At 41.8% G+C, this 11,191-nt stretch overlaps 1 protein-coding gene across 11 annotated transcripts in view; it reads right to left on the minus strand.

Moving 5' to 3' along the window:
* The window catches only part of KIF1B (kinesin family member 1B), a 100,204-nt gene extending 94,358 nt beyond the window's left edge, over positions 1-5,846 (minus strand). For 10 of the 11 annotated variants that reach the window (XM_076356132.1, XM_076356129.1, XM_076356127.1 and 7 more), the window contains exon 1: positions 5,497-5,846. The gene's annotated coding sequence lies outside the window, so the exon portion shown is untranslated. Of the gene's footprint in view, positions 1-1,119; positions 1,284-5,496 lie in introns of all 11 variants that reach the window. The other variant, XM_076356123.1, reaches the window with a different exon arrangement.
* Between the last annotated feature and the right edge of the window lie 5,345 nt (positions 5,847-11,191).

Genomic DNA, 11,191 nt, shown 5'->3' on the forward strand with positions numbered 1-11,191 from the left:
TAATTTAGTTATTTACAGCTATTGCACTCAAGATGTTGATAAAATTAGGGAGGTTCAAGGTTGTTTGATAATTCAATTTCTGCTATACAATCACCCTCCCGCCCCTAAAAGCTGTCACTTCAAAGACAGAACTGGAAATACACTTAACAGCACCTGTACACTGCCTCTCTCTACACTCACTCATTCTGAAGCAGTTCTTTCGAAGTGTACAAACATATTTGTTTTCATTACTTGGTTTTCTTCCCAGAAAGTAGGGATGCCAATACCAAAATGAAGATCTGGTTGCAACATGTGTTAGGCTTAACCTAACAATGATAATTTTAGCAGTGAAGATACAGCTACTTAGATTTCAGCATGAGCTAGCTACCATATACTACGTATCTAGGTTCTCTAGCTGTCAACCCTTGCTGCCACAATGCATTAGCAATAATATCAAAACTAACACGTGTGATGGGCCGTATCACACTGACTTTCAATACACACCATTCCAGAGAAAAGGGTGTACCCAACAACCTTAAAGAACCCTTTGCAGTCCTGGGAAAGTCCTCTTCTCAAATGAAATAAAAACTCTTTAACTACTTGTATATCTAGTGATTAAAGGATACACTACTCCACAAGGAAGAAGAGGAATCAAAAATTATTGCCTTCAGGGTAAATATTACTATCTTCAGCAAATATTCACCAGTAAATTCATCTTCATTATCAAAATACTTGTTCAAATCCTACCGCATCCAAATGATGGAGCACTTTAGTTGGCAGGACACTGTCCCCAGTACCCACAATCCAAACTTCAAGGAACATCTGAGACAGTATTGAAATGTAGGGTTAATAAGAGATTGGTTCAATTGTATTGTCCCTGACCAACCTTTTCCATTAGAAGAAAGTTTTTCAGTCAGTCTACAATTAAGCAGTTTAACTTACTGCCACAGGATACTGTCAGTGCTGAACTTAAACAGACTCAAAAAGCAATACAATAGATTCAAAGAAAAAGCCATCAAGGTCTAGTAAAAAGCTACACCCTTGGCTAGGAAAGCCACCATGGCACAGACTCTCAGAACCTGGAAGACTATACTGAGAAAAAATGATTACAGGGTTGATTTATCCTTATATTCTAAATACCTGCTACGGCCACTGCTGAAGACAGGATTCAGGGCTAGGTGAATCTTTGGTCTGACTCAATGCAGTCATTTCTATCTTGAATCTGAGTTAACATGGGCAGAACTCTACCGTGCGCAAGTCACCATGCATGGCCCAGAAATCTTGACATCTTCTTCTCTGGTTATCTATACACCACATATCCAATGAAATGCTCATTTCAGGGTTGTAATCACAATGCCACAAAAGTACGAAACTTACTAGCAGATCTAAAGCAGAAGCATTTCAGCTCTAAAGTAAGTTCTATAGCTGGTAAAAATAGTTATACATGCTTAATTCAAGTTATGATGCATCTTCATACAGTACAAGAAGTTTTTAATAAAACTGCATTACTTCATTAATGCCATCACATGGTGAAGGCAGAAATTAAGTTTACTCCACCAAGCAGAAGTAATTTAAAGCATTCCTTATTTTAGCAAATACCTGAGGTATCTCACCAGACTAGAAGAATAGGAATGTCTTTAGGAACAAGACAACTGAATTTCAATGTCAGAGGTACAGTAAACTGGTAGAATAATGATTCATGAGACAGCCACACAGTCAACTTTAGGTTAGCACAGAATTTTAAGAAGTTTCACTAAAAACTTAAACACAGAAGAGAGCAAAGAAGTAATGGGAATGAACTCGCATGATCTTCAAAGTTTAATGCAGATTCTGGGTTGTCTTAGAGGACTGCTTTATTCACTCTTGCTCAGAAGTGCCTACTTTTTTGTATAACAAAGTGTATCAAACATGTAACTTCATTATAGCCTTCTTGAACATCTACTGTGTGGAATTTTTGCTCTCCCTTCTTAATATGACCCTTGCATAAGTACCCATGCCCTCACATGAAAGCTAAGTGACGAGACTAATCCTGATACATCCCAGCAGTATTATTCAACTGACGCTGAATATTGCTGCTAGAAAACAGGAATGTTACTGTATATGGCCACTAAGCATTCTGTTTCTGAAATACAATTTAAGAAATCCATCAAGTGCAAAATCTCTGTTATTATCAAGTTCATAGTAACACGGTTTACTTTGTCAGATTGCAGAAAGACGAGTAGGTGGAATTTTCATAGGGCGTAGCACATCATAGAAACTCTACCTGACATCAGCTTAGTGGCTCTCATCTTTCTTTTCCCCATCTATCCATACTAATGTGAAAACCATAATTTTGTCAGCTTCCCACAAGGACCAACGAATAAAGGTAAGGCCATTAATGAAGGGGATTTTTTTTTTTTTTTAAAGAAAACAAAAATGCAACCAATGTGTTCTTATAATATTATTTATGAAACACAGGGAGCTTATTTTCCCTTTTTACTGAAAAGTCCCAGATACAAAGATTTTTTTCTGATGTTTTCACAGAAATACCTCTCAGAGTACTACATTAATTTCTACAGATAACTAGCATATCTAGGAAATTGGCAAACAGAAGATGGAGTGAAAGAATCATCTACTTCAAAAAAAAAAAAAAATTCTTGAGTACCTCTGAACACCATATTCACAATAAGAAAGCACGAAAAGCACACCGCCAGAGACTCCATATGCACTAGCTAAATGATAGCCTTGTTTGAAACACAGCTGTGAAGAAATTCTTACAGAACAGGTCACAAAATCACCTACAACAGCATAAAATTTAACAGCTAGACTTTTGCAATTAACAACTTTTCCCAACCCTAACTTTTGTGCTCATAGAAAATTAAACATGGTGTAATTTTAAACCTCATTCATTCTCAACTCTACTACTTTTCATAGCTGAAGTAAGCAAAATGCCTACTTGTAGTTGCACATGGATTTCAGATGTTTTGAACACCATCTCACTATGCAAGATTTAATTTTCCTTAATAAGAAAATTAACCAGAACCAATATATTTTTCCAAGCTTCCCATAAATTTAAGTTGCTGGGGTTCTGAGGGTTTTTTTTCACTTATTAGAAACTTTAACTAGTTGTAACATTTTATAAAGGCAGTATTGCCCTCATCATACAGAATGATAAAATAAGGCAAAATGAGACCAAGTTGCATAGCATCACAGATAATAAATTGCAACTGGTTTTTCAGGGTTCACATTTCCCAGTAGTATCACTTACTACTGCAAAATGCTGTCTACAGAGTAGTAACAGGAGACATAAGTTGCAACAGAGCAAAACAAAATGTGCAATACAGCCTGTGGTACAGATTTAGAACAACCTTTAAAAAAAAAAAAGAAGCTGTCTTTTAGATGTTCATTATAGGCTTAGAAGGTTGCCGTCCTTGCTAGAATGAATCATTCTCCTAATGTCTTGGAAAGAGTCTACTGGCTGTCTATCTTTTAACGTTCAGTCCGTATGAATCCGATCAGGAACCAAGTAAAAAAGGGAACCGCGTGCCTGAATCTTTGACGTGATATACCACTGGCTCTAAAACAGGTGGTAAATAATATTTGAGTTGTTTAGTGATCTCCATCAGCACAAAAGCAAATCCTACTTATTAATTTTACACTTATTTTAAACTATTATTAAAAGATATCGACCGTTCACCCTGTAAGTCACACAGTGAGGTTTTAATATTAAGGTGTGTCATTAAACAAATCGTCTAAATATCTTGTCTGTTTTCTGTTATTCAAGCTGACAAACCCAGTGATGTTGGTCAATCACCCTTCATGGCCTCAAAGCACTTGTACTATATTTGGACTTTCACACAAATGTTTAAAGAAACAAGCTGTTCATTAAGACTTGGATCCTTGGATGTATTTGAAAGTTCTGACAAACCAGTTTTTATGCAATGTCAAAATACAGAATGTACTGCTATTTTTAGAAATAAAGTTACAAGCAGAGTAGGAATTTAGCCATGAAGGGTGATTGACCAACATCACTGGGTTTGTCAGCTTGAATAACAGAAAACAGACAAGATATTTAGACGATTTGTTTAATGACACACTTTAACATTATATATTCAGATAAGTCTGCAACAAGTTCAAAGTGGTTACAAAAACAAATGTCCAGAATCTGTATCTCTACATTCAAAAAAAAAAAACCCACCACACATCAGAAATGAAGCATCACTTTTATTTAACATAGCCAGCCATTGTGTCATATTTGCATAGTTATGCCTACCAGAGAATGCACTAACTTCTAAACAAAAAAATTGCTTGTAACTTAATCATACAACAGCTCTAAAGAAAGAAAATTAACAAGGATAGAGATTAGTATATGGAAAGTTAGCAAAACAGCTGTTCAGAGCAGCAGGGGTTTATGAACAAGAGGACCACAGCGAATCCAATTTTAGGTCCTCCACTAAGGATCAGGTAGTGATGACAGTCTGATATACCAGCTGAACTCACACACTACAAACTGCTACCTTTGTACTAAGTGAAGATGCCAGATAAAACAGTGGTGCAGAACTTCGCAATGCGCTGAAAATCTGATCATATAAACATATGGCTATTTATCAACACAACAATGTACTGGATTATGCAACAAAAAGAACTGAGCAAAGAAGGAGCTGGAAGTGAAAAGAAATACACTTTAAAATCTGGTATGAACATATTTTACATTTCAGAGCACAGATACAAATTCACCATCTGCTTCTGGTGAATTCCAGTTCTCCAACCTCAGTTTAATACCCATATTCTGCCAATGACCCCAAAACTACCAGGCCTGTCATCCTGTCTCCTGACGCCTGCCTCCTGACTTAGCTCACAGAGGATTGTCAGATCATCATCCCAATATGGCTGCCTCAGTAATTGTGCTGTACTGAATCCAGGGACAGATCCACTACCTACAGGTCCGCAAAAAACACCCTGAAAACCACAATCCTTTTGCATTCTTGCATCTTCCAGCTGGTCGAGGGACTACGCCTCTCTCCTGAACAAGCAATTATCGCCTCCACCTCATCTGAGCTAGAAAGGAGAAAAAGGACGACGAAACGCGGCGATATTCGCGACCCACAGAGCGGACGGGATTCAGACGAGGAAAAGGACGGGAAGCGGCCGCACCGCCATGGCTCGGAGCGCCTGGGGGAAAGGGGAAGGAAGCGTCCCAGAGGACAAGTATATGCATCAGGCAGATGCAGGCGAGGAAAGGCCGAGCCGGGCCCCACGCCCTTGTGCCGCTGCCCTGACAGCTCCGGGGCACCCTGTCCTGCCAACACTCCCCATTCCCCCACTCCACTTCCCAGGCCCGATCCCACCCGCGGCGCCCCCCCACGCTCCCCCTGCCGAACAGCTGCGTAAACCAGCAACCCCCGCCTCCCCCACCGCATTACGGCATCCACCCCATCCCCCGCCCCGGCACCAAGCCGTTCCCCTGCTCGCCTCTCCCCGCTCCCCTACCAACCGCCGCCGGCGGGCCGAGCTCCCTCGGAGTAAGCCGCCCCTCACCTGGGGACGGGCGGGGGTATCCGCAGAACGCGGGCAGTGCGGGGCCGCCGGCGCTGTCAGCAGCTGGGGAAGGCGGCGGGACCAGCGAAGCAGCGCAGCGCGGGGCGGAGGAAAGAGAAGAGCCCGGCCATCGCCATCACGCTTCACCGCCTCCACCGAGGCTGGGAGACACACACACCCCCCCCCCGCCCGCCGCCAGGAAGGGAGCAGGAAGGAAGCGGGAAGGGCGAGGGAGGGAAGGAGAAAGGGGGAGGGAGGAAAGAAAAAGGCCGCGCCGGGAAGAACGAGCGCAGCGACGCGCTCCCCACTGCGCCGCTCCCACACTGACAGGATCGCGGGGCTCCGCGCCCGAACCCGCCTCCTCAGGGGGAGGAACGTCCGTCCCGCCAATAGTCGCGCGCCGGTGCTCCCTCCTCCCTGCATCTCACCAATCGCCGGGCGTTGAATCGGCGCGTGCCCGCCTCCCGCCGTGCCAATCACAGGCTGACACAGTCATGCACCAATCACAGCTCGAGAATGCCCGTCCGCAATGACGATACCCACTCCTCCCTCTGAGTCAATCCCTCCGCCGAGACTCGGGGACACGGGGAATCGGTTCTTCTCCATCCCCAGCCAATCAGAACTCGGGACGGAACCCGCGTCGTCCCTCTTTTAACCTATAAGGAGCGGCACGAGGACACCGTGGGCCTCCTCACTGCTCTGCCGTCGTGTGTGCGTGCGCGCCCCCCGGGGCTGCAGCGGCCTTCCCTGCGCGCCCGGGAGCGACGCGTGTCGTTACCACAAGACGTGAGCAGAAATTGGGCACTTGTGACTAAAAAAAGCCTTTCAATGTACGCGGCTGGTTGGCGCCCCCGACTCGAGGGGCCCGTGAGCGGGTAGGCGTGCCTGCCTGCCGAAAAACGGTGGCTGAAGCAGCGAATTCGCCAACTCCCCGCCAGCTTCAAAGGGCTTCAGTGGGGTTTTGAGTCCTAAACAAGGCCTAACGGTGATAGGTCAGAGGGGAGGGATTAATGCTCCCTTCCCCCCCTTCTAAACGTTTTTTGAGCAGCCCGAGTTATTTTTTGTAGATCTCATAATGTATTTTTATGTAAGTGATGAAGTGGTTTCAGTCAATGGTGGTGTATTAGCTCTTGTACCTTCAGTAATTTCACGCATATTCTCATAGTAAAAATCTATTTTTGTGGCAATAACTTACGCTGTGAAGTTCCTCCTCTCCATTAGTACTTTCATCATTGCTACTGTTAGAAATAGGCTTGTGTTTAAGCTTATAAGCATTTCAAATAAAATAATATTACATTAAATACCTTAATTACATATTTTCCATACACATACCAACATACACGAATTGGATTTAAACCATTGAGCACATTTGGGACCTGAGATCTGTACTTTCAGAACAAGGTTTATTTTTGTTCACAGGCCCCTGGCTGTTAACTACGTTAATCTTCACGGCATCTCTTGTGTTCCCCATCAGTTTCAGGTTTTTGGGAGAATGAGGTATTTGTTACTTTCCATTTGGTGAAAAGTGTCTTTTCCCTCTTGGTGATCTCATCACGGACGCGTATCATCTGCGGTTACGCCTATGAATGCAAAAGCCTAACAATACATAGCTGAACGGTGGTTTGTAGGGAAACACTGCCACAGAACCAACAAAAAAATAGGTGGCTTTTGTATGTCCTAGAAAATACCATGATTTGAACTTCGGAAGACTTCCTATTGATGGGACATAGGATTTAGCGGTGTTTTTAGCGTGGTGTAACTGTGCTAACTTCTATCTAGGGCCATGCAGAATTAGGTCAGCTATAATTTCTCTAGGAAAAAAAAACCCACCAACCAAAAAAACTCAAAAAACCAAAACCTGTTTGAAAGCCTCTGCAAGCTGTCAGGATGCTGGGTATGTGCTGCAGTCCTCCGTGGTAATAGGCAATATGATTAGTTTTACTTCAGCAAAGTTTGCGTAGTGTCTCCTAGGAACAGTAGTTCCTGCATCACTGTCTTAATGTCTAAGTTTGGAGAGTACTCGCCTAGAATAGTTCTAGTCTGTTAATTCGGTTGCTTGCTTACAGAGTCTTGAAAAATCTGCTAGAAATGTTCAGAGAAAGTCTAGTTACATGTTGAGAAAGAAAACAGTAAAGGGCACATGACACATGCCATAGAGCATCTGGGGAATCACTCACTGCAAAGGGAGACGAGGAAAATTCCTCTTTAAATATCCAAGTATGGAGCTGAAAGGTGGTCAAGTGTTAAGGCGGTCCTCATCTAGCTGGTCGTGATCCTTTTTAATTATAGAACTTAGGCATTTCATCTCAATTTAATAAGACTAGCCTTCTCAATATCATTTTTGAAAGTCAGGTCTCCTTGGGTAATTTAGAATTAACTTATTAAAAAATGTACCTAAGTGGAATTCTACTGCCATGTTCTACCTATGAATCCTGTTAAAAAAATTAGTGTCCATAAGGGACCATCCTTACTCCTTTTATATGTTTCTGACCAATGCCATATAACCCTGCAACACAGCAGAAAAGGATCCGATTCCCTGCAAGCGTGTGTGCGTTTAAAACTAGAATTTAGACATTCCTCTTCAAGAAAATACATAATGAAGGGCCCCAGCACAAGAAAAGTGTTCTTGAGCATTATTATACCAGAAAAATGTGAGCAAATTAGTGCTGTGAAAAGTTTCTTGCATTTATTAGTACAAATCTAGTTGGTTACTCAAATCACTGAGGTATGCTACCTAAAATTGGGAAGCCTGTTTAAATACAGGGAAGAGGGTAGGTTTAAGCTAAGTGATAACGAAAAGGAAGACAGCTACGTCGTAGTGCGATGCTCCCGGGGATTGTCGGAGTCAATCTGTTGCCGGCTAAAGCAGCGCTGTCATCCTGCTATTAACAGCATTAGGCCGTCCTTGCTGCCAGCAGGGAAGAGTTGTCAGAGATGTAAATTGTGCTATTACGTAAGTTGTGATATAATAGAATCAATTGTACTGAATTGTATTGCTATAACATCAGAACTTGCCCTAGTAATTTCTCTAGTCACGTAGCTAGAGGGCAAGTAGAGACCAGCGATACAATCTTGTAACTTCAAATTTTCCTAGAAAAGCCCATTTTGCAAGGTTCATGTAAATTAGCCATTCCTGGGATGAGCAATTCACAGCTCAAAGCTATTCAGATTCTGCAGATACATGCAAATGTCAAAGGTAATTTGATCAATTGATAGTTTCTGTGATCTCTAATATGAAGTCTCTGTATTGTGATAAGGTTACAGATGGATTGAAAAAGGTAAATGACATGTTAGTAGGGGGAGGGGAAATCACAGAAAGCTGCAGGAAGTATTAAGTGAATTAAACTAAGAATTGTCACACAACTGATACGCTTTTGCAGGAGATTTATTCTTAATCCTATACTAACTTCGGCTTTCCTTTTCAGTTACTCAAACGTCCACTATCCACTGAAAGACAGGGTTTTGATTCACTTTTGTACCCAGAAGACAGCAATATAATGGTACGTTCAGTTGCTCGTATTAAAATGTATTTCATTATTCTGCCCATGAACGCTGAACTCGGGAGAGTGTTTGTCCGAATTCACACCTTTGAAATACTTGATACTAGTTCTCCAGATAAAATTGTTTTAGCCACTTCATGTCAGCCTTCGTGTCTTCTGTAATATCTGCATCGATACATTTTCAAGTGATAAATAGATCCCATAATTAGACAAAACAGTTCAGTAATGCACTTGGCTATTTATATTCCTCACGTCAAAGTCTGATATGATGGCAGAATAAATATAAATTCAGATTCTGAAGGGCATTGTCTTGATTAATACATCCTATACCGAATGTAAATACTTCTATTTCCTCCTGTCAGACAGGGTTAAGAGAAACATCCTGAATTTGTTCAAACAAGCCTTTCGGTTGGTACAATGGAATAAATAAAAAAAAAAAAATCATTTTATACTTGTATTAAAAAGAGCTAGTTCCATACAGATTTTCTGGTAAAACACTTAAATTCACAACCCTCTTTGATACTAGTTACAACACTTGAAATGTGAAATATCAAGAACCATTAGAGAACAGCAGACCTCAAACCCGGTACTTGATACACTTAAGCAACCTGCTTTTTTTCATTTAAGGGTGGATTATTTCTGCTTGTGCTTTTCTCATTTTATAAGACTGCTCATTGTTTCCACAGCATCCTTATTCACAAAAGGTGGTGGTGTGTCTGATCTGTAATAGCTGAAGAAAATGAGAAGAAAGCTTTCCTTCCATCTTTCCAATACATTCAGTCTGTCGATAAAACTAAAAGCTCTATGATATTAACTGGCAGGAAAAAGCCATAATGTGAAACCATAGCAGTGTAATCATCCTCCAGTACAAAACAAATACACACTGCCCAACAGTGGTCCTCCATCAAATAAAGTATAAGTTCTGGGATGTTTCTAGAGATTTCATGCTATAATCCTTAATAATGAGGTGAGAGTGGAACATTTAAGTTTTTCTTTACGTAGAAAATAATTACCTCTTTGCTAAAAAAGAAAACACACCGTGAAGGTTATAGCTCACTGCATACCCTTGTAACATGTTCAGAAACCATGATGGATTTGGATGCTGAATGACAGCTTGCAGATAAAAGCATGGCAGACTTTGTTCTGCGACTTTTGAAGAGGGAAGAAGAGGGCAATTTCAATTTCTGGAAGGAGTGAAGGTTAAGGAACTACAACCAGTCAACAGGCAAGCTTCTCTGTTCCAACAGTCCACGCAGACACAAACTTTGGAATCTTCCTCACACCCTTGGGGAAAATACACACACACTCTGCAGGGGGAAACACCAACAAAGACACCCCCCAAAAACCCTACATCTTCACATTTTAATTTAGAATTACTTGCACATCTGTCCAGGAGTTAATTTCCTTCCTAGTAGCTGGTACAGTGCTGTGTTTTGGATTTAGCATGAGAATAATGTGGTAACACATTGATGTTTTATACTTAATATAAAGTAAGTCAAGGACTTTTCAGCTTCCCATGCTCTGCCAGGTGCACAAGAAGCTGGGAGGGGGCACAGCCAGGACAGCTGCCCCAAACTGGCCAAAGGGCTATTCCGTACCATATGACATCATGCTCAGTATATAAGCTGGGGGGAGTTGGCTGGGGGGCAGCGATTACTGCTCGGGGACTGGCTGGGCATCAGTCGGCGGGTGGTGAGCGGTTGCATCACTCATTTTTCCTGGGTTTTGTTCCTCTCTCGCTCTTGTTTTCCTTTTCATTACAATTTATTATTATTTTATTTCAATTATTTAACTGTTCTTATCTCAACCCACGAGTTTACTTCTGCTCTTCAGATTCTCCCCCCGTCCCACGGGGCGGGAGTGAGCGAGCGGCTGTGTGGTGCTCGGTTGCCGACTGGGGTTAAACCACGACACCTCCTCAAAGGTCAGCGCTGGATTATATATAACCTAACAAAATTCCCCCTGGAGCCTGTCACCAACTGTCACATAGCTATGAATAGGTATAAGAGTCACCCACTTGGGAACATTCATTAGTTTGAAGTATTACTGGTATCTGTGTGCACAGAAATTTTTCACATAATTTACTAAGTTATCACCAGATCCTAAATCACTATCGGCAAACCTGAACAAAGCCACCCAATCGTGTATTTTTTATGCTTTCACTGACACACTTAAAGGAAAGACAAAGGAAACAC

The sequence above is a fragment of the Aptenodytes patagonicus genome, chromosome 19 (assembly GCF_965638725.1).
Source record: "Aptenodytes patagonicus chromosome 19, bAptPat1.pri.cur, whole genome shotgun sequence".
NCBI classification, from domain to species: Eukaryota; Metazoa; Chordata; class Aves; order Sphenisciformes; family Spheniscidae; genus Aptenodytes; species Aptenodytes patagonicus.